Raw genomic sequence first — 24,147 nt, 5'->3', positions numbered from 1 at the left:
TCGCCAGCATCTATAGTCTCTTGAGTTGTTCATTTTAGCCACTCTGACTGGTGTGAGGTGGTATCTCAGTGTGGTTTTGATTTGTATTTCCCTGATGTTGAGTGACGCTGAGCATCATTTCATGTGCCTGTTGGCCATCTGGTTGTTGGTCCTCTTTGGAGAAGTGAGTATTCATGTCTTCTGCCCATTTCTTCACTGGATTATTCATTGTTTGGGTGTGGAGTTTGGCGAGTTCCTTGTAGATTTTGGATACTAGCCTTTTATCTGATATGGCATTTGCAACTACCTGTTCCCATTCTGTCGGTTGCCTATTAGTTTTCTTCACTGTTTCCTTTGCAGTACAGAGCTTTTTATCTTGATGAGGTCCCAATAGTTCCTTTTTGCTCTTGATTCCCTTGCCTTTGGGGATGTGTTGAGTAGGAAATTGCTGCGATTGAGGTCAAGGAGGCTGTTTCCTGCTTTCTCCTCTAGGGTTTTGATGGTTTCCTGTCTCACATTCAGGTCCTTCATCCATTTTAAGTTTTGGTGTATGGTGTAAGAAAGTGGTCTAGTTTCATTCTTCTGCATGTTGCTGTCCAGCTCTCCCAGCACCACCTGTTAAGGAGCACAGTCTTTTTTCCTTTGGATACTCTTTCCTGCTTTGTCAAAGATTAATTGGCCATACACTTGTGGGTCCAGTTCTGGGCTCTCTATTCTATTCCATTGGTCTATGTGTCTGTTTTTGTGCCAGTACCATACTGTCTTGATGATGACAGCTTTGTAGTAGAGGCTAAAGTCTGGGTTTTCTTCTTCAATATTACTTTGGCTATTTGGGGCTTTTTGTGGTTCCATATACGAATTTTAGGATTGTTTGTTCTAGCTTTGAGAATAATGCTGGTGCAATTTTGATTGGGATTGCATTGAATGTGTAGGTTGTTTTGGGTAATAATGACATTTTAACAATGTTTATTCTTCTTATGCATGAGCATGGGATGTCCCTTTTGTTTTAAATGGCCCTAAATAATTCCTATCCATCAATGGTCCATTTCCATAAGTATACCTCAATAGTAATAGTAGCTGAGATGAATTATTATGAAACTATATCTGTTTGATGGGCAAAAAGACCCACCAAAGGAAGAAAAAGAAATCTGGAATGGAAATATAAAAGAAACAATATTAATAAAGTTACAGATAGTAAATGTTGATGTTTGACCATCTGTTTAAATCACCATATAAAAATGGTGCCCAGGGGTTCCTGGGTGGCTCTGTTGGTTGAGCAACTAACTCTTGATTTCAGCCTAGGTCATGATCCCAGGATTGTGGGATTGATCCCTGAGTCAAGTTCTGCTCTGAGCATGGAGCTTGCTTACGATTCTTCCCCCCTCTCCTTCTGTCTCTTTTCCCCACACACTCTCTCTCTCTCTGAAAAAAATAATAAAAATTAAAATGGTGCTTAGATTTTTTTTCCCTACAAGTTTCTGCATTCTACTGTTTGTTTCACCAAACTTTTCTTCACTGATAGCACAATGCTAGCCTGATTGAGCCCAACCTTTGACTACTTTATAAAAATTCCAAAATTATGTACTTCAAATTCTTAGGGTTGTGATCTGTTCTTGACTCTATTTGACAGACAACTTGTAGAGAGAGACTGGAAATGAAAGTAAGGGCAAAATTAAAATCAAGTGACCATATATCCAGATTTACTGGGGATCCCTATTTATGCTGTTGGCTCGGCATGATTAATAGTCATACCTCCGTTTACTCTCCAAGTGCCTTTTTTTTAAAGATATATGGTCAGATGTGGTAAGGCAACATGGTAAGACAATGTCGTAGGAATAACAGACCTTTTCTAATTGGAGGTTGAGAAGAAGTTACCAGGTCAGGTGTGTAAACTGTAAGCTGAAGAGGAAAGACCCCACAAGGACAGCAGATTCTTTGGCACCCGTGATTAATCAGGAGCTAACATGCCCATTCACCAGAGAGGTGCCAGAGGACAAGGAAGTGCTGTGGTAGAGAGAGCGAAAGATTCCACAAAGTCTGTGCTTCAAGATGTATAAGGAATGGGAAATGGGTGTGAGGGGCTGGGAGTGTGGGTAAGGAGGACAGAGACCTAGGAGGTGGAAGGGTGGGGGAGGAGTGGAAGAGCACAGTAGGAAAACAGAGAGAGAGGAATGTAAAGTGAAGGCACCAAATAGAAATTTCTTCCTAAGAGCTGAGTTCACATTTATTATTTCCCTGAGAGGAAAACTAACCTAAACTAAACCAAGAAACACCATGATGAGAGGCTAGATACTTCAGAAGACAGAGATACTGACAAAGACTCTCTCTGTAGCCAAACTTGAGTTAGGCTCCTCTGTGTCCTCTTTCTCACCAGGCGCACCTCAGGCTCTATTCTTGGCCTGTTTATTCCAGTGTTGGCAAGAATCCTGCTGAGTCTTTATAGCAGAAATCCCCTGCTCTTGGCCTATTCAAATTTCTTATTTCCCACCCTCCATGTCTTCTCACCCTGGTTTGCCTTCAGCAAAAATCTGCTAGGTTGTTGGGTTGATTTAGTGAAGGAGTACCCCACAGCTTAATAATTTTCCATCCACCGACCTCCCCCACCCTGATTCTTGGCTGTAAATTTCCACAGTTCCTTATTTTATTTGGAGTTGCGCCCCATCAAAACCCCATCATAGTAGCCTACTTGAATAAAGACTCTTCTGCTGTCATGAACAAGTGTCATGAATAATTTCTTCTTGAACAACCCCACGCTAAAATGTCAGGGAGAAGTGAGAAAATCACCGTCACCATCCTTGGGTCCCAATCCCGCTTCCACTGGCCAGGAATGGAAGCTTCAAGCAGGAGCCTAGTCTGACCATCCTCCTCCAAGGAAGTGTCTAAGCTCCGCATCCTGCCCTGAGCTTTCCTGGCTGGCCAGGCAGTTTCTACATCTAAATTCCTCTTTCATAAAATACCTAAGGATTAAGTGCTTTATCTTTTCAACCTTCCAACAGATTGAGAGAAGGAAGAAGAGAAGGTCTGTATTTCCCTGACTCTCCCAACTTACCAGGGAAGAAGTCATCTCACGGCCTTGTATTCTGTGGATTTGGGCGAATGGCTAATGCAGACCCCAAACAGAATCATAAACCATTACAAAGCCAAAATGAAATAGTAAAATCAAGGACTAGACTAAACTATAAAATTCAAGACATTTGATCAAATGAAATTGCATTTTCTTAGAGATGAGCATAAACATTTACACATCAAGGTATTCATCACTGCAGTATTTATTAAGATTTTAAAAAGATTGAATCAAACTAAATGTGTAACAGAAAGAGGATTGGTCAGATAATGTATGGAAAAGCCGTGTGATTGAATATTATGGAGTCACTAAAAGTCAAGATTGAGAAAAATGTAATGGACAAAGGAACCAAGCCCGATATAATAAGTGAAAAAAATTAAGCTATCAAATGGTATACAGAATGATTCTAGTTTTGTAGAAAATATTTATGTGTATGTATGTATGCATGCATACAAAAAAAGACTATAAACATACATGCCAAAATGATCACGGCAAAATACCAGATGAGCTCTGTGTTTTCCTGTATTGTGAATGTTTACAAAAATAAATAAGCATGTGTTACTTTAGAAATCAAGAAGAGGGGTGCCTGGGTGGCTCAGTAGATTAAGTGTCTGACTCTTGATTTCAGCTTAGGCCTTGATCTCACAGTCATGAGATGGAGCTCAGAGTCAGACTCCTCCCTGAGTGTGGAGCCTGCTTGGGAGTCTCTCTCTCCCCCTGTCTTTCTGCCCCTCCCCCTATTTGTGCACATGCTCGCTCGCGCTCTCTCTCTCTCTCTCTCTCTCTCTCAAAATAAGTAAATAAACTTTAAAAAAAGAATGCAAGAGAAAAAATATTGCCTCTTCTTTATTCATTTGGATAAGGAATTTTTGAGAGAAATCCTTAAATCCTGTTTTCTGTTGGTCTTTAAAAGTCACATACATTCTTGACAGTCAAGGATTTCTGTGTGAACTGATCCAAGTCCAATGGAAGGCAAAAAATGACATGGGCCATTGTTCTTAGCCGTGACAGTGGATTTTCATAAACTTATACCACTCACCAACCTGGGCACATTGAAACAGGTGGATGGGGAGAAGGGAGTCACTCAAGGTGCTGAGTTGTTGGCAGAGATGTCGCTTGCAGGTTGCCACTAAAGCCACAATCAAGCTCCTGTCTCTTTGGCCACTGCTGTTTAAGTATGTCTGAAGGCATCAACAGGATCACCTGCCCAATTTATTGGGTATTCTCTCTAATACCCATTAAGACAGTTTCATGAAGCGCCCAAAGGTATTATTCTAAACACTGGTTTAGAATCCACGTCCTGTGGATTTCAAACCCTGCGATGAAATAGCAGAGCCAATACAAGAAAGACATAGAAAGCCACGTGGAAACCTTATCTTGTACACTAATGAATACTGTATCTTCCACCTGTTTGTAGTGTCTTCCAATGCATATAAATATTGTTATGATGAAATAGAAAACACACATTTCAATGGTAATAAATTCATGGCAGTTTTTTGTTAAGTATTTCTCAATTAATGGATTCTAACTGTAAGTGTCCAGTGACTATCATTTGATGCTCTTCATGGTAAAATATGTTGAGAACTACTGCCTCAGACATTTGTGTTTCCAACTCAAGCTCCAAGTTCTTCAGAAGGTCTTGACTACTCCAGTTGACATGGCCATTCCTTCTCTGAAATTCTCTTTATTGCACACTATTCTGTTCTGTTTTCTTTTTGTCTCAGTGAAGGTCTTTTCCTGCCTTAAGAAGACTGGAAGCTCAATAAGGGCAGGGATCCTATTTTCTGCTTCTTCATCTCTTCCAGACACACAGTCCATTGGGGACTCAATGCAGCAATTGTCCATCATTTCTTTAGGCTCCATTCAATCACCTTATTACAGAATCTCCTCAACTTACAGAAAGTTTCTGTTCTAAAGGGCTATTTCTAAGGTGACTTTTGCAAGTTCAGAATTGGAGCATTTTCTTTATTCGTTTGAGAAATTTGTACATTTATAAGCAACATTAAATTCTACCTGTTATGTTGGACATAATGGTCATAACTTTCACTGTGGCTCAAGGCTACACTCTTTTCCATGAACATTGATAGGTTTGTAAGTAGAGACCTTTCTGTATACCCAGGCCTCAGCTAGATTGCAGACAAATACTCTTATCTACATTTTGTTTAATGCTCCATCAGGATCATGCTTTTATTATTTTACTTAGAAGTTTCTCTTACCATATGCTCTCTGGAAATTATTTTTCTCATTGTTCATAAATTCCAAGTTTGTTTACTCTAGAATACAGGAGAAGTAAAAATAGAATGGTAGGCTGTGAGGGGCAGCGTCTGCCTGAGCTGAGTTTTTTCTGGGGAGTGATAAATGATGCTCAGTTCCCTGTGGGTTAGAGGGCACCCAACTTCAAATAACTACAACATCCGATAACAAAGTTTTTCTCCATCATTTGCAATCCAAACACTAAGAACACAGCCCTGCGGACCCCTCATCCTTCATGTTCAATTGTAAATCCTGATTAAATAGCTTGCAGGTGTCAGGATTAAAGTATATGCAGTGGGAGCCTAAACAGAGGGCCAGCTGGGTTCCTCATTTGCCAGTTGCAGTTTCTTCTTTGTTTTGAAACTGTTGACAGTACAACTAAAAATGTTCCTTAGGGCCCAGGCTGAGTTAAATAACAAGCAGGATGAGTAAGAGAACAGCTGTAGATATTTTTCTGTGTTTAACATACCTGCCTTGTTGATTTATAGAAAGACCCCCATATAATGTACATTTCTGTAATCCAAAACATTTAACCTTTGGAGCCAAGTCTGTGATAGAGACATCAGAAACAGGAAAGGTTTTGATGGGCCCTGTGTTCCAAACATTTTCCCCTTCGAAGGAAAAGTGAAATGATGGAAGAACTTGATTTTAGCATTCAAATGATTGTGGTGATACGGTCTAGGTCTCATCTGAAACTCACAGCTAATCAATGGGCAGGTGAAGCCACGGAAACCAGAAGGGCCTGCTTGGAGCAGTGCATCTTGGGAATTCCCTTCCCTCTGCACCAGGTGGATCGAGGAAGCCAGCTCCGCGCTGATCATGTGTCCTGCCTTCAGGGAGGGATGTGGACAAGAGCCTCAGTGGACCTGCCAAACCGCAGAAGCGGGGCTTTCAGCCACTGGTGAGTTCGTACCTGTGTGCTACAGCACCGATAGGCATCATGGGTTTACAGACAGTGTGGAGTTCTTGAAATTTGTCCGTGCTTGTGCTTAGCTAGGCTCCTGTTAGGAAGCTCAAAGCAGCAACCATGGGCTAATAAGAGCTTATTACATTCATGGCAAGGGGCAGGGTGGCGGCAAGCTGAAACTGCAGGTTTAAGATAGTGCCTATGATTTCCTGCCCCAACACCCATTCCACCCCAAAGGATTCATATGGGACAATCATGGCCATCCCATTGCCCTTGCTAGGGATTTGTTTGGGAATGGGCTTAGGACCAGATCCTGGCCAATAAAATGTAAGGGAAAGCCTGCCAGCTGCTGAAGTCTCAAAATATAGACACAAGAAAGATGTCATCTTTTTCTTCCTCTGAACATTGTGTTGTCTGACTGAGGGGAGCCAGCCAGCAAGCAAAGCTGCCATGGAGACGAGGGGGAGCTAAGATGCTCCGAGCACCAGGCTCCACAGTGATGTCCCCGGGCTGCTGGACCCGCCCTGAGCCCACCCTACTTCAGAACTTCTTGTTCTGTGAGACAGTACATTTCCAAACTGTTTAAGCCAGTATAACATCACAGCTCTTTATCAAAAGCACTCTAAGATAATTTCCCTTTCTACATGCTACCTTCTAAACTCAACAAAGTATATATAAATATATATATATATCAATGGAGGAGGAACAAAAAGACTAGGGAAAGTAAGGCAGAAAACCTGATTTTACCAAAAAAGAGTAAAACCTACTTTGTTTACTTCTTCAAAGGCAGTGCAATAGATTGGACATATTTGCATGTGAGGCATGCTTTTAATTAATTGGCTGCCTAGAGGCACCCCAGATGTCTCCACACTGATGAGGTGGATAGAGGTCCCTTCCCAGTTCATGCTCAGCTTGGATAGAAGAGCCACAGAGACCAGAGCTGAGCGGAGGAATTAGGCAAGTTAACATCTGCAGGCATCCTTGTGGAGTCAGGATGTTGGCTTCTGCTGGGTGAGAGTCTACTGCAAACAGAGAACTCACTCCATACACAAGAGACAGCCACTCAGGTACCTGGCCAGGCCACCTTCTTGGCCGTGTCATAAAATGCTGAGGAAACAGAACTCCTAATAAACTGTGCTATTGGAGGGGACATGGCTTTCACTTCCGGTAAGGGGTTTTATTAATGCCACTGGCTCATAACCATTCCGTTATTAGCAGCACTTTACCGTTCTGCTAGATGTGATGCAGTACAAATGCGGGAAACCTAGGGATGGCCTGCAAAAGTCCCAGAACTTCCAAAAGATGCCTGCATAGTTAAATTGATTTACTTTTAATGATTATTGAAAAGCAATGAAGTATGTGAAAAGCGTTTCTTGAAAAGCAATGAAGCAATCCGTCTGTGAGCCATTATTACTACTGCAAGCGCCTTTCTATTTGCCTACCTCACTAGGCTGTAAGCTTCCTGGGGGCAAGGCCTGGGACTTGTTCATGATGTTCTCTTGGCCCCTGAGTAGTTACAGCAGGCACATTGTAACCACAGCGTGAAGCAGGCCAGCAGGGCGACAAAAAGGAGGAGGGCAGAGTGCTGTGAGGGACACAGATATGCACGCATCTCACTCTGTACAACAAACCGCTCAGTTTGCCTGAGGACATAAATGATGTGAACTAAGGTTGAATATATTCTTCGTGATTGAGGATGCTGCTGATGAGTGGGCATCTCAACGTGTTTATTGTACAGAATGAGAATCCTTGCATAGAGTTACTATATTCTAGATAAAACTCAGAAAAAAAAATCTTGCTAAGTGACTTATTTTGTTATGATTGGCCTCTTATTTCCAAAAAAATACTTAGGGCAAGAAAATGACTGCCCTCCCCCCCAAAATTATTTCTATGTTATGTTGAAATATGGCTGGGAGCCCCATTTCCTGGCTGGTTAGTCATCCTGAAAATGGCCTTGCTTTCAAGGCAATGGTAATCACACTTCAGCCTGACTGATAGCCTTCTCCATGGCCACGTTCACTTTCTCTATCGTTTCCCTCTAGTGTTGGCTCTAATTCTGTTGTTATTGCCATTATCATAAATAGATAGCACTCTGCAGGTCAAAATGCATGGGTCATACTGAATCCTCCTAACAACCCCCTGTGGTAAATACTATTGTCCATGTTTTATGATGGTGAAAACAGTCTCCAGGTCTCATGGGATAGAGGGAAGAATCAAAGTTAACCCTTCCCTTTCCTCCTTCCTTCCCTCCCTCCCTCTTCCCCTTCTCTCCCTCCTTTCTTCCTCTATTCATTAAGCATGCACTTATTTAGCCTCAGTTAAATGACAGTTATGTTACTAAATACTAGAAACACAGTCACATGAAACAGAATTCCAGCCCAATTAACTCCAAATCCGGCACATTTTCCACTGAACCATTCTGGATAAACCTTTTACTAACCCCATGACTGCCCCGGACCACACGTCCTGGACCCAAGCCTGCACTTGGATCACAGGGGAGCCTGTGTCAGGAAACCCTGTCTGTAGACCATGTGCCTTTCCTTCATGCAGTGCTGGCCACAGAGTTCCCGCCAGAGAAGTGGGACACTCTGGACAAAGCCTATGCCCACGTCAGCAATGGCCCCTGTAAGGTCCAGTGAGAATTGAATAAACTCACTCCTAAAGGGCCCTCGAGGAGCCTGCCCAGACATGCCAACCACAGGAGCAGTGCCACTCTACAGAGGTGGAGGACATTATGTCCCAGTGTGCAAGACCATTCTTCATTTCATTCTTTCAACAACTGAGGAAGTAAGTGGTATCATCCCATTTTACAGACAATAAATTGAGGCTCTAAAGAGGTGACCAACACACACCCAAGGTTACATAGTTATCTGTAGCTAACCTGGGACTGAATTTGGATCTGATCTGACTCTAAAGCTCAAATTTCCTTCCCGAATTAAATGACATTGTCATCTGAAGACGGATGGAGGGCAGGAAACCGGCTAAATGCAGGCCATTCCCAAGCCTGCCACTTGGACACCACCACTCCTAAGAGGTCACTTCAAAGCTTTGAGCTGGAAAGAATGCTACAGCAGTAAGTGTACCTCATTTGGCCAGTCCTGCAGCCAGGGGGCGACGGATTCCAGGGCTAGCCCCCAGGCTCTGGACTCGCTGTGAAGTGCTCTGCTCAACAAACTTGCATAGTCTTGATTCATCTGAGCTGGAGAGAATTAGATCATCAGCCAACCACATTCACAGGCAAAATTTCACTTTCTTGGTGCAGTATTTACTTCTTTGAATCAACTCCCTAGACCTGGCTGTACCTATCTCATAAGACCTCCCTGGTCTTCACTATCATCTGGCCTGAGATTCTTCTGAGTTCCGACAGCCCTCCGGAGCCTCCAGGAGCCATGAGAGTCCTCATCTCCGTGTTCTTGGTGACAAGGACTGTGTCCCAGGTGCCCAGACGGAGGTCACAGGAAGCCCCAGGGCCACAGAGTTTGGCTCTCCTGTCTGACCGGCATTCCCAGAATCACTTTACAGCAGGGGCCAAAGATCAAAAATTTTATGGGCACTTGGGGAATTATTCCCCCCCAACCCATCTGCCCTTTCATCTGCACACCCACTGCCCCAGAATAGCAAACAGCTCATCGCTCCTAAGCTGTTTCTCGAAAGACTTCACAGCAGGAAAACAGAGGCTAGAAATATTTCAAAAGCTTGGCCACAGCTGTCTGCAGGAGCCCATTTGAGAGTCTTAGTGCAGAAAATCTCCTTCTTCCTTTAAAGCGCCAGCCACTGGTTTTGTTTTGCTCAGAGAGCTGTCGTGTCACCATCGCCCTTAGGGCTTCCTGCCTACCTGAATCTGTCCACGTGGCCCTGCTAAATGGCAGAAATCACATTCAGGAACAGGAGCATCTAGACCTCCGTCTTCAGGCTTCAGACCTCCAGGCTTCATTCTCATCCGTGGGATGTCCAAGTGACCCATTGCTCTGGCTTTTTCTGGGCTAATGATGCATTTAAAAACTCCAAGGATAAGCCAGTGTGGAAACAACCTCTATAAAGTAGACATCTTTCTTAATTGGTTCCTGGATAGGTAAATCTCCTAAGAATAAAGTCAAAGCAGCACTTTCCTTAGAGCTACACAGGAGGGGTCCGTTGCTGGCCATTCTTCTCCCCATGAAGTAAAGAGTCTGTACCCATCTGGAGTCCACACCTGCATTTCTAGACTATTCTCTGGCAACCAGGACCTCAGAACTCCCTACCTAAAAGTCCCTGAGCCAGCTTCCAGCCATTTGAGGACCTCATCCCTGGGTCTATCCTCTGAGGCCAGGCAAAGACCACTCCATGTATACCCCAAGATATACCCCTAGGGGGAATGGCCAAGGGGTGGACAAGGAGAGCACTGTGTGGGCTTTGTGGACACTGCTTGTCTATGTGAAGCCTCTCAACATTATGAGGCAGGGTGCAGGGTGGAGGGGAAAGCCAACCCTGCTTGCACCACCTCATCCTAGCACAGACTGTAGAGAAGTCCAAGTTCCAGAGGCATATTTGTCAAGGTAGGAAGATAACAAATATTTTCTATAACAGTTTTTCAGTTCGCTTTGTAACCTTCAAGTACTCGGACAATGGTAGGTGGGGCTTCTTTCTGCTCTTGTATCTAGCCTCACAAATGTTCGGTTGGGTCTGAGTCAGAATTCATCTCAGAGTAAACAAGGTCAGGTATGTGCATTTATTCGTTCATTCAGCCATAACTCACTTAACTACTGGCATATGCTTAGCTTCCTGTCAAGCTGGGCGTACCATGGTGAACAAGATGGCAATGGTCTGGCTAGCAGGAGAGGCAGCAGCCACTGTGAGGAAAGCGGCGGGACCAGGAAATGACAGCTGAGTCAGTGCTAGAATGGAGACGGGAGTGGGGAGAAGTGGTTTTTGAGTGAGTGGTCAGAACCTGACTCTTCACGTTCAGATCCTTTTTAACTAATAAAGAACTTAGAGGCTTAAGGCCAGCAATTAAATTACATTAATTCAACAAGTTGTGTTGTCTGTTCATCCTAGCACTGTACTGAGCTTTGGGAGACCAGAGACACCGGCCCTTCTGGATGATGTCAAATCTTGAGAGGCACATGGATATATACAACTAACCTCAGGGTCAAGACGGGGGAAATAGTAGCAGTGCAAGCTAGAGGTAATGGGAACACAGAGGGAGATGTGATTAATTCCTTCATGGCATCACACCAGAAATAACATTTCAACAGAGTTTTTCAGACTGAAGTAAAATTTACAAAGAGCATGGAAACATGGAGAGACATTCCTAGTTGAGGGAAGAGCTTGGGAAAAGGTCCCAAGGAAGCCTATTGCATCGAACGCTAGGGAATGACTGTTACCCGACATAGCCTTAATGCTGGATGTGTGAGGGTGTTGGAAGCAGGCTAGAAAGGCAGGCTGAGTCCAGATTTGGGCTGGTCTTGCCTCAGAGGTTGAGGAGACTCATGATTCTGGAAAAATAGAAATTTTTTTTAGAATAATCATTCTGGTGACAGTCACTGGAGGCACTGAAAGAAATTGAAGGCAAGGAGACCAGAAGAGGTCTATTTCAATAATGTAGGAAAGAGAATTTAAAGTAGGAAAACAAGGTTTTCTGGTAATACAGAGAGATTAGGACTCATAGCTCTGGGTTTTAATCTAACTTACAAGAGTTTCCAACTCCTTCCTCTCGGCCACCTTCTAATAGTCAAGGATCTCTGATTGCAACTGTAAGCAACAGATACCAATACTGCATAGCCCAACCAGAACCAGCCCTTTCTCAAAGGCCATGTGGCAGGTCACAGTGCCCAGGGGAAGGCCACAAGGACAGTTTTGTTGGTTCTGAGGCTCCAGGCAGCAGCCCCTGCAGGCAAGGGGGAGAACATGGACCAATCTGCTCCAACTGATTCACCCAGTATTTTCTTTACTCTTCACATGATGCAAATTTCACCCCCAGCTGCTGACCTCGCTTAAGTCATTTTCAAACCCCTCTGGTAGGAGAGGCAGATCCCCTGGAAGGAATCTCACCAAACTCTAAATGGGAGACAGGGGGCGCCTGAATGGCTCAGTCGGTTGGGCCTCCAACTTCGGCTCAGGTCATGATCTCGCATTCGTGGGTATGAGCGCTGCGTCCGGCTCTGTGCTGACAGACAGCTCAGAGCCTGGAGCCTGCTTCCGGTTCTGTGTCTCCCTCTCTCTCTGCCCCTCCCTGCTCATGCTCTGTCTCTCTCTGTCTCACAAACAAACAAACAAACAAACAAAAAAACCATGGGAGACAGAATATTCCCAAAGCTGTGGGTGTGCCCTCCTTGGGAGCAGGCACTCATCCTGTATCTGCAGTGCCTAGAGGGGTGCCTGGCACCCCACATACGCATGATTAATATTTGCTGACTGCAGGAGGCCATATAGCAAGAGTGACACATGTCACAGCCCTTACCAGTCTCCTCTTACCCACCCCTGACATCTCTGCCCTCCCAGGGTGTCAGAAGGGTGTCTGTGCACCAAACACACCCCCAGAAGTTTGGGGGACTGGTCAGTCTACCTTCAGTTCCTCCTGTGCTCATCCGATGTCCTTGTGCCAGTTCTTTTGCTGTCCCAGGGTGCTGTTCCTGGAATTTCCTAACACAGGTGATGATTTCCTGTTGGATTGGGATGTTTGGGATTTGGGCTTTTTCTTTAAATACCATTTCTCTTCAAGATGTGAGTTCATTTGTTCTGGAAGTTATTTTTCATCATCTTTTCTCTCCCCAAGTCCTTGCACCATGGGCCTTCCTGCCTTCCTGTTGCTGGCCCTATAAATGTTATGTTCCCGGAGAGCGGCTGGGGAGGTGGGGAGGGGATTACTTGGCAGATTTTGCTAATTTTTTTCCTATCCAGGGCACTTTGCAAGATATCTACGGTAGGCTGTCTACCTACCAACATGAGGTGCCTTTCTAGAGGTCAAGGCCACTGTCCCCAATTTCAGGACACAGGCTCCAAAGGACATTTGGAAGCTGCTATTGTCTGAGGGGGAACCAACTCCTTTGCTCTAGGTATTAGATTTGAGCACGCTTGAGGGGGGAGAAAAAGATAAAAGACAAAATACTGCCTATTTGGCACGAAGTTGCTACTTTTCTAATCAAACTGGCCCAGCTCTGTTTATGGCTCCGTATTGATATTAAGTCATCATAAAACTGAAGGTTTATGGCTCCTAAAAGAAACACTGAAAAATGTATGCATCCTATATAACTCCTAAAATATGTTAACTAGATTTTTTCCATATGGACAGTAGGACTATTTGTGGAGGTGACAGGCTGGCCGCAACAGCGTGCAGAGCAGCTATGGGAGAGCTGCCCTCGGCTTCCTCTGTGAAGTCCCCCACATGGCCTTAAAATTCTTTACAAATTCCCATTGCTCTCAGTAAACTCCAGACTCCAGACCAGGGTCTTCAAGGCTCCCCTTGAACTGGCCACTGCCCCGCTCACTCGCGCACTGGGCCATACTGGCCTCCTTCCCTTCTCCAGGCTCTGTGTCCCAGGAGGCCACCAGCCGTCACTGTCCCATGCCTGGTGTCTTCTCTCCACTCTTTATCTGTCATCTCTTTCTGTCCCTGTAGGTAACAGCTGAAATATCACCTGCTTAAAGACCTCTCCATTCCCCTCAGTTAGCCTCTGTGGGCCGTCACCCTGCTTGTTCCCCTCGGCTTATCACAACCTGAAAATAGCAAGTCTGTGCGCTCAGGTTTATCCTGATGTCCCGATTTCCGGGAGAACTGGGAGCACCAGGACCAGCCACCCGCCCTGCCTGTTTCTTGCTGCAGCTCAGTGTTTTGTACCTTGCCTGACACTTAACAGCAGCTCAGGGGACGTTTCCTGACCAGGAGAGCCTATGGTGCCAAGAGGGCTGTCGTGTCCATCTGGAGAGAAATCCTGTCCATTTGGCTCTTCCGCTCAGCTTTTTAGCACCAGATCATGGAGTATCTTAACACAGGCCACCCAAGCCTGGGGAAAGTGATTGGGAGACTCACTCGTGGTCCTCCCCTCCATCGTGACCTCACTCCCCAGCTATGGGATCTTGCTTCCCTAGGGCCCACATTTTCTTCATCTCACGAAAAGGAAGTATTATTGCTTCTCTAAAAGAAAATGGGCCTGTTCTGGGTGCTCAGTACATTTTCATTTCCTTCCTTTTCCTCAAATCATTTTGCAAGAAGGCCTGAAAACTTCAAGTTCTTTAGGGAAAGAGGAAATCACTAAGCAAGAGAGTCACGATGCTTGTGGAGCAAGCACCATGTCAAGAACAGCTTCGAGATTCATCCCTTGAAGCTTCTAATGGATGTAACAGGGAGAGCTTGACACAACTCTGCACATTTATGTATGAACTCAATGTACTGGACCAGTCACTGAAACCCCGAGCCTCAGTTTCTTCCTCTGTCAGATGGGCACAGTAAAACAACCTTGGCACTTCTTAACACTGTTGCACGGCTTAAATGTGACCAAGCATCTGAAAACGAGTTGTCCTGCGGCACCTGGGCAGCTTAGTCCATTGAGCATTCGACTTTGGCTCAGGTCACTATCTTGCAGTTTATGAGTTCAAGCCCTGCATTGAGCTTGCTGCTCTCAGCACATAGCCTGCTTCGGATCTTCTGTCCCCCCCTTCTCTCTGTCCCTTCCCTGTTCATTCTCTCGCTCTCTCTCAAAAAAAATTAAAAACAGAACATTAGGAAAATGAGTTGTCCTTGTGAAGAGCTGTCAGATGTGAGGGGCTGTGGTCAGGAGGGAGGGGCCACCTCTGCTTTACATACCAGCACCTGCATCCTTGAAAACGCCTTCCCCTGTGCACCGTGAAATACAGAACTTTAGAACAGAAGGGACTTTAACAGTCATGTAAAAGGTGACCTTTTATAGCTTCCTGAAATTTTGCTAACTTAACCATTTTTAAGTGTACAGTTCAGTGGTATGAAGTATATATATATATGTTCACATGTAATGTGACCATCACTACTAGGCATCTCCAAAATTCTTTTCATCTTGCAAAACCCAGACTCTAGACCCAATAAACACTAAGCCCCATTCCCTCCTCCCTCCACCCCCAGACCCTAGCAACCACCATTCTGCTTTCTGTCTCTATGAATTTCACCAGTCATGGTACCTTATATGAGTGAAATCATAATACAGCATTTGCCTTTTTGTGACTGGCTTATTTCAGTAAGCATAAAGTCCTCAAGATCCATCCATGTTGTAGCATGTGACAGAATTTCCTTTTTTTTTTTAATTTTCAATGTTTGTTTATTTTTGAGTGGGAGAGACAGAGCACGAGTAGGGGAGAAGCAGCAGGAGAGGAACACACAGAATCCAGAGCAGCTCCAGGCTCTGAGCTGTCAGCCCAGAGCCTGATGCAGGGCTTGAACTCACAAACTCTAAGATCATGAGCTGAGCTGAAGTCAGCATGACTTAACTGGCTGAGCCACCCAGGCACCCCAGAATTTCCTTCTTTTTTAGCGTTGAATAGTATTCTCTTGTACATCTATACTACATTGTGTTTATCTATTGATCTGTTGATGGCTGCTTGGTTGCTTCCACCTTTTGGCTGTTGTGAATAATGCTGTTGTGAACATGGGTGTACACATCTCTCTTCAAGACCCTGCTTTTACTTCTTCTGGGTATATATCCAGAAGTTGAGTTGCTGGGCCAAATGTTAATTCTATGTTTAATTTTTTGAGAAAACACCATACTTTTTTAAAGACAGCTGTACCATCTTACATTCCCACCAACAGAGCACAAGGCCAATTTCTACCAACACTGTTTTCTTGGTTTTTTTGTTTTTTAATAGTAGCCATTCTAATGAGTGTGAGGTGGTATCTTACTGTGGTCTTAATGTGTGCTTATCTAATGACTAGTGATGTGGAGCTTTTCATGTGTTTATTGGCTATTTGTTTATCATTTCTGGAGAAATACCTATTCACGTCCTTGCCCATTTTTTAATGGGAGTTTTTGGAGGGTTTTTTTGTCGTTGAGTTATAGAAGTTATTTATATGCTCTAGATCTTCACCCCGTGTCAGATATATGATTTACAAGTATTTCTCCCTTCCCATAGCCTGCTTTTCCTGCTCGATTGTCTTTTGATACACAGAAGTTTTTAATTTTGACAAAGTTCAATGTGTCTATTTTTCTTTTGTTGCTTGTGTTTTTTAGTGTCATATCCAAGAAATAATTGCCAAAAACAATGTTATGAAGTTTCCTGTTATGTTTTCTTCTGAAAGTTTTGTAGTTTCATCTCTTATATTTAAGTCTTTTTCCCACATCAAGTTAATTTTTGCACATGGTGTAAGGGTAAGGGTCCAACTTCATTCTTTTGGTAAAGATGATTTTTGACAGAATAGAAAACTGAGCACAGAAGAGAGAAGTAGAATGCCCAAGGTATGGCGGCTGGATAGAGACAGAGCCAAAGCTAAAGCCCAAGCCTCCTGTGTCTTAGCCCAAAACTCTCTCTGTTCTTCTAAGACATAGACATACTGAGAGTAGGTGGCCCAGGGCCTTACTATGTGTTGTATCAGAAACAACTGGAAAAACAAAATGGGACATTGAGGCTGGTGGGTTTTGCTCTAGGTGGGGTCAGCCAGCCCCAAGTCCAGATCACTGTGCCAAGAGCATGTGATGGATTCATTTCCCCTTAGGTAAGAGGGTCATTCTTCAAGACACCTGTGACCACCAGACGTGAACAGCAGCCAAAGAAAAGATATTGCAAAAAAAACTGGCTCTGTGTTTGGCCACATGGCGATTTGGTGGAATGTAGCCTTTAGTTACGGATATGAGGAGGGAAAAAATGCCAGTGGCCTTCCATGTATGTATCTTTGTGCCTAGTGGCCAGCAAACTGGGAAAAACTTGTGCTTTGAAACATTATCTTGAGGATGGAAAAAAAGATGTGGGGCTTTGATAAACCCTGGACTGAGTTTTGAGGCAGGCATTGGCAAACCATAGCCCACAGGCTAAGTAAAGTTATATTGGAACCCAGCCAAGTTCACTTGCTGATGTGCTGTCTCTGGCTGCCTTTGTTCTTCAGCAACAAACCCAAGTAATTATGATGGAGGCATGGGCCACGTAGCCCAAATTATTTACAGTCTGGGTCTCTACAAAACAAAAGGTTTGCTGAACCTCTGAACTATGCAAAAATGGACAGTTGAATGGCATGGTAGCTGAAACCATATGCCTGCAGGGCAGCCCAACCCTCGGGGACCCTGCAGCTCTCATGGCTCGCTGGAGGGTGGCCATTAGCCACATGGGGAGGTGGACCCATTGTAACCCGAGGAATGTTCTAGCTGTTTTTCACTCTTACACTGCTTTCCTAGGCCCCACCTCACGCAGATCTGATAGCTGTGAAGTCACTGAGCAGAGAGAAGAGGGTAAGGGCCTTGTGTGAGCTGTATCTCAACCCTGCCACGTTCGTTTGTCACACTCTGGAGACACCAGCTAATTTTGTGATCTAAAGGCAGAGAGGCAGCTTGGAAGTAAAGGTCCAAATACACAAGCTAGAGCTTGACACAGCACCTCACAGTGTTGTCATTATTTTTACATTACTTTTGTCTTTACTCTTTCATACATGTCATTAATAACTTGTCACTCTCAAAATTAGTATCAATTAGTCTTTATTTCAAATGTGGTTATGAGCAATTTTCAAACTTCTCAACCTCATCTGGTAGAAAGTGCCAGAAAGACAAGAGTTTGAATAAATCTCAGCTCTGTCACCATGAGCCAACCTTGGGAAAATGACCTGATTTCTGTCATTTCTATTTCCTCATCTATAAACAGGAGAATGATTCTAAGGGTTGGTGTGAGAATTCAATAAAAGGAGAGCATGAAATTGCTAGAACATTCTATGAACACCAGTTTCCATACCTTTGTCTATTTGGCTAAACATCACCCACCAACAGCAGCTTCTCTTCTAGAGGCTGAGTCTTTGTACCTCTTGGTCTCTCCTCTCCTCCACACTCCTCCTGCTCCCTGACTGCTCTGGACATGAGCAAGCAGTTGTGCCACAGTGCAAGGGATTCTCTGGGTACAACTACCATGATTTTGTTTCTTGGATGAAATTGTCTCTTCTTTGGAAGCTTCTGGGGGTTTAGCTCACTGGAGATCTCGACACAGTTTCAGGAAGTAAGCTCTCATTCTATTTACTTATTTTTTTTTTCACCTTCATTTATTTCTGAGAGAGAGACAAAGACAGAGCATGAGCAAGGGAGGGGCAGAAAGAGAGGGAGACACAGACTCCAAAGCAAGCTGCAGGTTCTGAGCTGTCAGCACTGAGCCTGACGCAGGGCTCACACTCACAAGCCAGGAGATCATGACCTGAGCCAAAGCCGGATACTTAACAAACTGAGCCACCCGGGCACCCTAGTACACCCTTATTTTAAGCCATCCCATTTCTTAGGATCTCCAGAGATAAGAGCAATTTGAAAGTGAATCAGAGCCTCTCCAATGCTGACTGAAACTCATGGTTTCATCTCAGAACTAACTCTGTTTTCTCGAGGCCCCAAGCCAGCATCTGCGATCACCCGGATGCCACAGCTCCTGACTCCCTGCGGCTGCCTCTGCCTTCATCAGCCACAGCCATTTCTACAAACCCAGACGCTGAGGCCTCTGGATGAGTGAGTGAGAATGTTTTTTACCTTACTGCTTATTACAGCAAAATATTGTTGGACGCTGAGACCAGAGGCTAGGGAAATCAATCATGCCACTGTGCGGTCATTAGAATGTAGAATAGATCTACACTCATGGAAATAAAAATGCATTTGCCATCCAGTTAAGTGAAAATACAAATTGAAAGACTATACAAACAAAATAAAGAAGTTTTGTTTTTAGTTTTATATATTAAAAATATTTACTCACATGTGTATATTTGCATAGGGAAAGGATAAAAATGTAAGAAGTTAGTAGTAGTAGTTTCCTCTGGTTGTATTATAGATGGATTGAATTGTTTCTTTTACAGATTTGTGGATTTTAAGTACATATTCTTTATATTTCAGAGTTTTCTTTGTGGTAGGAGAAATTTTACCTATGAGGTAAAAATGCTTTGTATGAGGTTAAAAACAGAAATGGGAGGCCCCCTCTACAATGTAGACATGTAAATAAATACAGAGGGAAAACAGACCCTGTCCTCCAGGGCTCTGCTGTGCTTGTCACACTAATAGCATACTAGCAAAGGAGCCTGATGACAAAAACTCCAAGTCTCGGTTCATTCTTTCCCTTGTGTGTAAGGATGGTGAGCTTCTCGCCTCTTACAGTGTGAGAAGGTCCTGCAGAGACTGTGTAACATTTCGTTTTCTGAGGGCTGGAAGGGGGTGCTGCATTCTCACACCAGCCTGTGACCCTTTTTCTCACTCTGAGCTATGTCCTCTGTCCTGGTCCTCCAACCTTTATTTCTAGAGGTTCTGACTTTGGCTCTGGTCACCCTCAGCTCCTACTTTTCTATAGCTACAGCTTGGGGTGACAGACATGTGAATGGATTCTGAACCAAAAGGAACTTTTTGTTACCAGTTGGAAAGGAGCCTTGACTGAAATTTAGGAGATGCATGTTGCCACCTATAGTCTGAGCCCTCCGTGGTGACCTTCACCTCTGGGAACCCGGGTTGTTCACGACCAGTTAATAAAAGGCACAATTGTGCATAAGATCAGTTCAATTGGACAAGACCAATGATGAAGATCACACTAATTCTTATCACTGTGCTTCCGAAAAAGCACATTGTGTGACTGTTAGGTATGCTGATCATGGCTATTTAATGGATCTTCTCAAAAAGACCCAACATCTGATTTTTTCACCAAAAGCAAGCCCCTCAAGCCAGATGTTAAAGACTGTAATGCTATAATAATATCAACCAGTGAGCTTTATGTGTAGAAATTGCAAGTGCTGTAAAGAAAGGCAATCATCAGTAAGAGTTCTGTGATATCATGAATCTGTAAGTGAGCAATCTATTTCTTAGTGAAGGCCGTATGAATTCTTCTTTGATAGGAACTAATCTTCTCAGGCCAACATACATGGTTTTCTGGGTCTCTGTTATGACCCTCATTATTTCTATGTCACGTTGTAGCGATAGAGCACAAAACTATGCACAAGACCTTAAGTGAGGTGGTGGAGATGAAGCAGACAATTTTGACACAGGCATCAAAGGGTAAGAACAGATTGCTGTGGAAGCTCATGGTGGGGGGATGGAACCAGAAGTGGGGGTCACGGAAGATTTCTTGGAGACAGTGGCATCTAAGCTGACTCCTTAACACTGAGCCACCCAATGCACATAATTTAAAGGGTCCAGAAATCAGGTGTTTCACTATTTAAATGGAAGCTTCCTAAAACCTGAAAATTTGGAATAAATCCTAGAAGCAGAAAACCACATAAATGATAGCCCACAGAGCCCAGCTACCCTATGGTGCTATATTTCATGGGCTTTTCACCACAACTGCTTTCATTTCAGGATCCCTGTTGACTTAAGCCCTGCCTCACCTTTGAGATCAGTGTGGACTAGAATAATGTGGGAACATTTTCTCTTACATAAACAAGAAAATTTGCAGCTCAGGTGGTGGTACCCAAACTCAGTTCCTGTCACACCCCCTAGAATAAGCCATCCTGCCTAGGTATGAGGCAAGTCCCCCGGGAGGCTCCACATGCCCCTTGATGGATGGGCATGTCAGAGTGTGTGACAGAGGTGACCTCCCCTGCCATGTGAAAGTGCTGGGTGGGAACTAACAGTCCAGGTCTCCCACCTGCCTGCAGCTGGCACCTCTCACTTGCCTTCCCTTCTCACTTCTGACCCCCAGTAGGGAAAGTGCGTCAGCCAGAACCCATCCATCATGGGGCATTTGTCCAAAATCAAAGCCCCAATGCCCTTCATTTAGCACTGCTTGGGCATTCCCAGGTTATCACAGATTTGTTAGCCAGTCGGAGCGAGGCAATGGGAAAACTCCTGGGGGCGGATGGGTCAATCGGGGACAGATGCCATTTTGATGAACCTCAGAAGTTGAGACACTACAGCCAGATCTTCAGGAGAGCATCTCCCCTCCCCCCACCACATACAAGGACCCATTCAAAAGAAAACAAAAGGGCAAAGGGAGCTGAGAAGCGGAATTCTTATTTACAACATCATATGCTCTTGACAGCCCTGGAATTCTCCTCACTGGTTTTTCCAGTGGCCAAGAGGTGGAGATGAACTTCCAGGGTGGGCAAGAACAAAATGTCCGGCAACCCTGGGCAGAAGCCCAACACGCCAACAGCCTCCTTAGTTTATGGAACACTTAGGAGGTTGAGATAAAAACAGACAATGCTTTCCAAAGTCCTACAAAGTCCTCCCTTTCAAAATGGGAGAGATCATACCTACCTCCGAGTGTTGTCATGAAGACTAAGTCAGATAAGGTATTCAGGGCCACCTGGACCAACCTCTGGCACATACCAAGCCTGTCACATATGGTAATTATTATTACTCACATAAAATTATTAACTTGCTGTGGAATTCTGCCAATAAATTATTGACTAGTAAGATTATAGATTTTTAAAGTTACAGTGTGACCTTCTGTTCTTTAAAACTACCTTTGATATAAACAGGAATTCTTGCTATTTAGAGGCTCAGGTACACAGTTAAATCAGGAACATATGCATTTGCCCAGATCCATGTTTTTGTTTTACTATTCTTAAAGCTCTGCCCAAACAAACAAAATAACACCAATGATGGAAACCAGCCTCTCTTCCTGAGCTACTATTGAGTCCTACCTTAACAATAAAATATTAAAAATTGGAAAAAGAGAGTTTCATTTTCCTTGCAGGCCACAGAGCCCCATCGCACGAGATCACATTTGCAGTAACTGAAATGACAGATGCTGTCAGTGAAACTGAAGAGGTCTCGGGAGTATTGTTGCGGTCTGGCTAAATGATGATCAGATGAAATAGCGTTGGTTAAGTCTTACTGAGGATGTCTTCACATTAGAGCTATTTACAAAAAAAAAGCGACATGAAATCAGCATGGGCTTGCTGTTTTTCTCGTGCATGTTTTTCATTTTGATATTATATCATGAACAGCTGTAAGGATAATGTTAATCGTCCCTTCTGGAAACATTCATCACAAGGGTTTATTTATTATTTGGTTTAAGTATTTAAAAGTTAAAGCATTTCCAAGCTGTCACTATTGAAATATTTCTAATATTGCAAAAGAGCAGTTATTTTCAGAGAGGCTGCTCATAAGAAGAGTCCCACTTAGGAAGGAAAATAATAACCCATGTCCCGTAGATGTGCTAAAAGACCGAAAGGTGTACTGGGAATTGTCCTTTTTCTACTGAGAAACAGAAATTCTGCCAGATAAAAATGGTGCTGCAGATTTTGAGGATGTGTGGATAATTGACTTGGGGGGCAGTGGTGGGACAGATGGCTGGCGGCTTTGTATCACCTCAAGAAGAAGTTATGTAGGGTTTTGGAAAGCGTTGCCTGTTTTTACTGCAACCTCATAAGTGTCCCATCAACTAAGCTTTTGGACCACTACTTCACTGATGAAGAGACAGAGTGTTTGTGGCTTACACAGGATCACCCCATTGACTTTTCTTCTTAATAAGTGAAGTGCCAGGCACTGTGCTGTGCTAGGCAGAGCTCCCAATGTGCCGGACTGTGTGGATTAGGAGAGAAAGGGAAGGCCCAGTCTTCTTGGTTTGGCAAACCAAGTGAGGTGGTACCCGCACACCCTGGGCTGGACAGCTTTGTGCCAGGCCTAGGTTGGACAACCACACAGGAAGACCCTGGTGCTAGGCTTTAGGGACACATCAGTGAACTACAAAGGGTACAGTCTTGGCCTTTAGAAGTTTCTAATCCCTCAGCTAAAAAAGGTCATAGATAACAGATCCGCACATTTTTGGATACCATGGCCAATGTATTCTCTTTCACTCTGTACCTTTTTTCCTATTTGCTCATGATTTGAGCCATTCTCATTGACAGTTCAATCAATGGAACCCAACTAGACGGTGAATAAACAGCAAAATCTCCTGACTACTGCCCAGCCTCCTCTTGGTATTCAGGGCCAACTGTTACCTTTGCTCATTGGAAATGCACCATGAAAATCCATTCCACATTTCTCAGATCCAAAGGAACATTCATCAGATTTATTTTCCACCAAGGTAAACTGTGATATGCAGAAAGAGTGGGAAAAATTTGCCCATCCCATGTGAACTTGAAAAGAAATTAGTTAATGCAAATCTTAAGAAAGGCATGCAGTAAAACAGCTCAGTTTGAATTTGTCGCTACAGTGGAATAATTTTTTAAAATTACTAATATTTTCTTAAAGAACCACTTGAATGGACTTTGCAGTTGTATCTTAGGAAATGAGATCCCTGGGTGTTGAGAGGTTGGAATTTTCCCCAGGGACACAATAATAAGGAAATGTAAGAATGCTGAAGGAATTTGAAGCATGACTTTGTGGAAACTGGGTTGGGACCATCTCAAAGGAACAACAAAGGATGTTCTGTTCCCCCAATGACTGTGCTTCTCCCACTTTGAATTCCTTTGAGGTTCAAACTGGGAAGTTGTCCTTGGCCGGGCTCCAGTGAATGTGCCACTATCCCCCTTCCTGATCACAATTATGGGGTTATTTGCTCTGCTCCAGCCTGGCAAGAAAGACATCCCTCCTCAAATGATATCCTGGTTCTTTGATCTGGGGCAGAGTCAGAGGCAAAGGGGTTGGATTCTAAACCGAAAGTTAAATCTGTGTGAGACAAGGTAGCCAGTTATGCTGGGTTTCCAAATTCCAGAGACGCCATTTAGATAGTATTCCCATGTTCCTTGTATCCAAAGCTCTTCTCACTAGTCTGCTCTGGGATTTGTTCTGTCTCCTGTGTGGCCATAGAGTGAACCGAAGTGATGGATATAAACGGCCTTCAGTGGCAAGTCTGACACTAATATAAGAAGCTGTGTTCCCACATGCACCAACTTGGTTGGTCATTG

The sequence above is a fragment of the Suricata suricatta genome, chromosome 9 (genome assembly GCF_006229205.1).
Source record: "Suricata suricatta isolate VVHF042 chromosome 9, meerkat_22Aug2017_6uvM2_HiC, whole genome shotgun sequence".
Lineage (NCBI taxonomy): Eukaryota > Metazoa > Chordata > Mammalia > Carnivora > Herpestidae > Suricata > Suricata suricatta.
The sequence above is the reverse complement of the archived record's forward strand: the minus strand, read 5'-3'. Positions refer to the sequence as shown.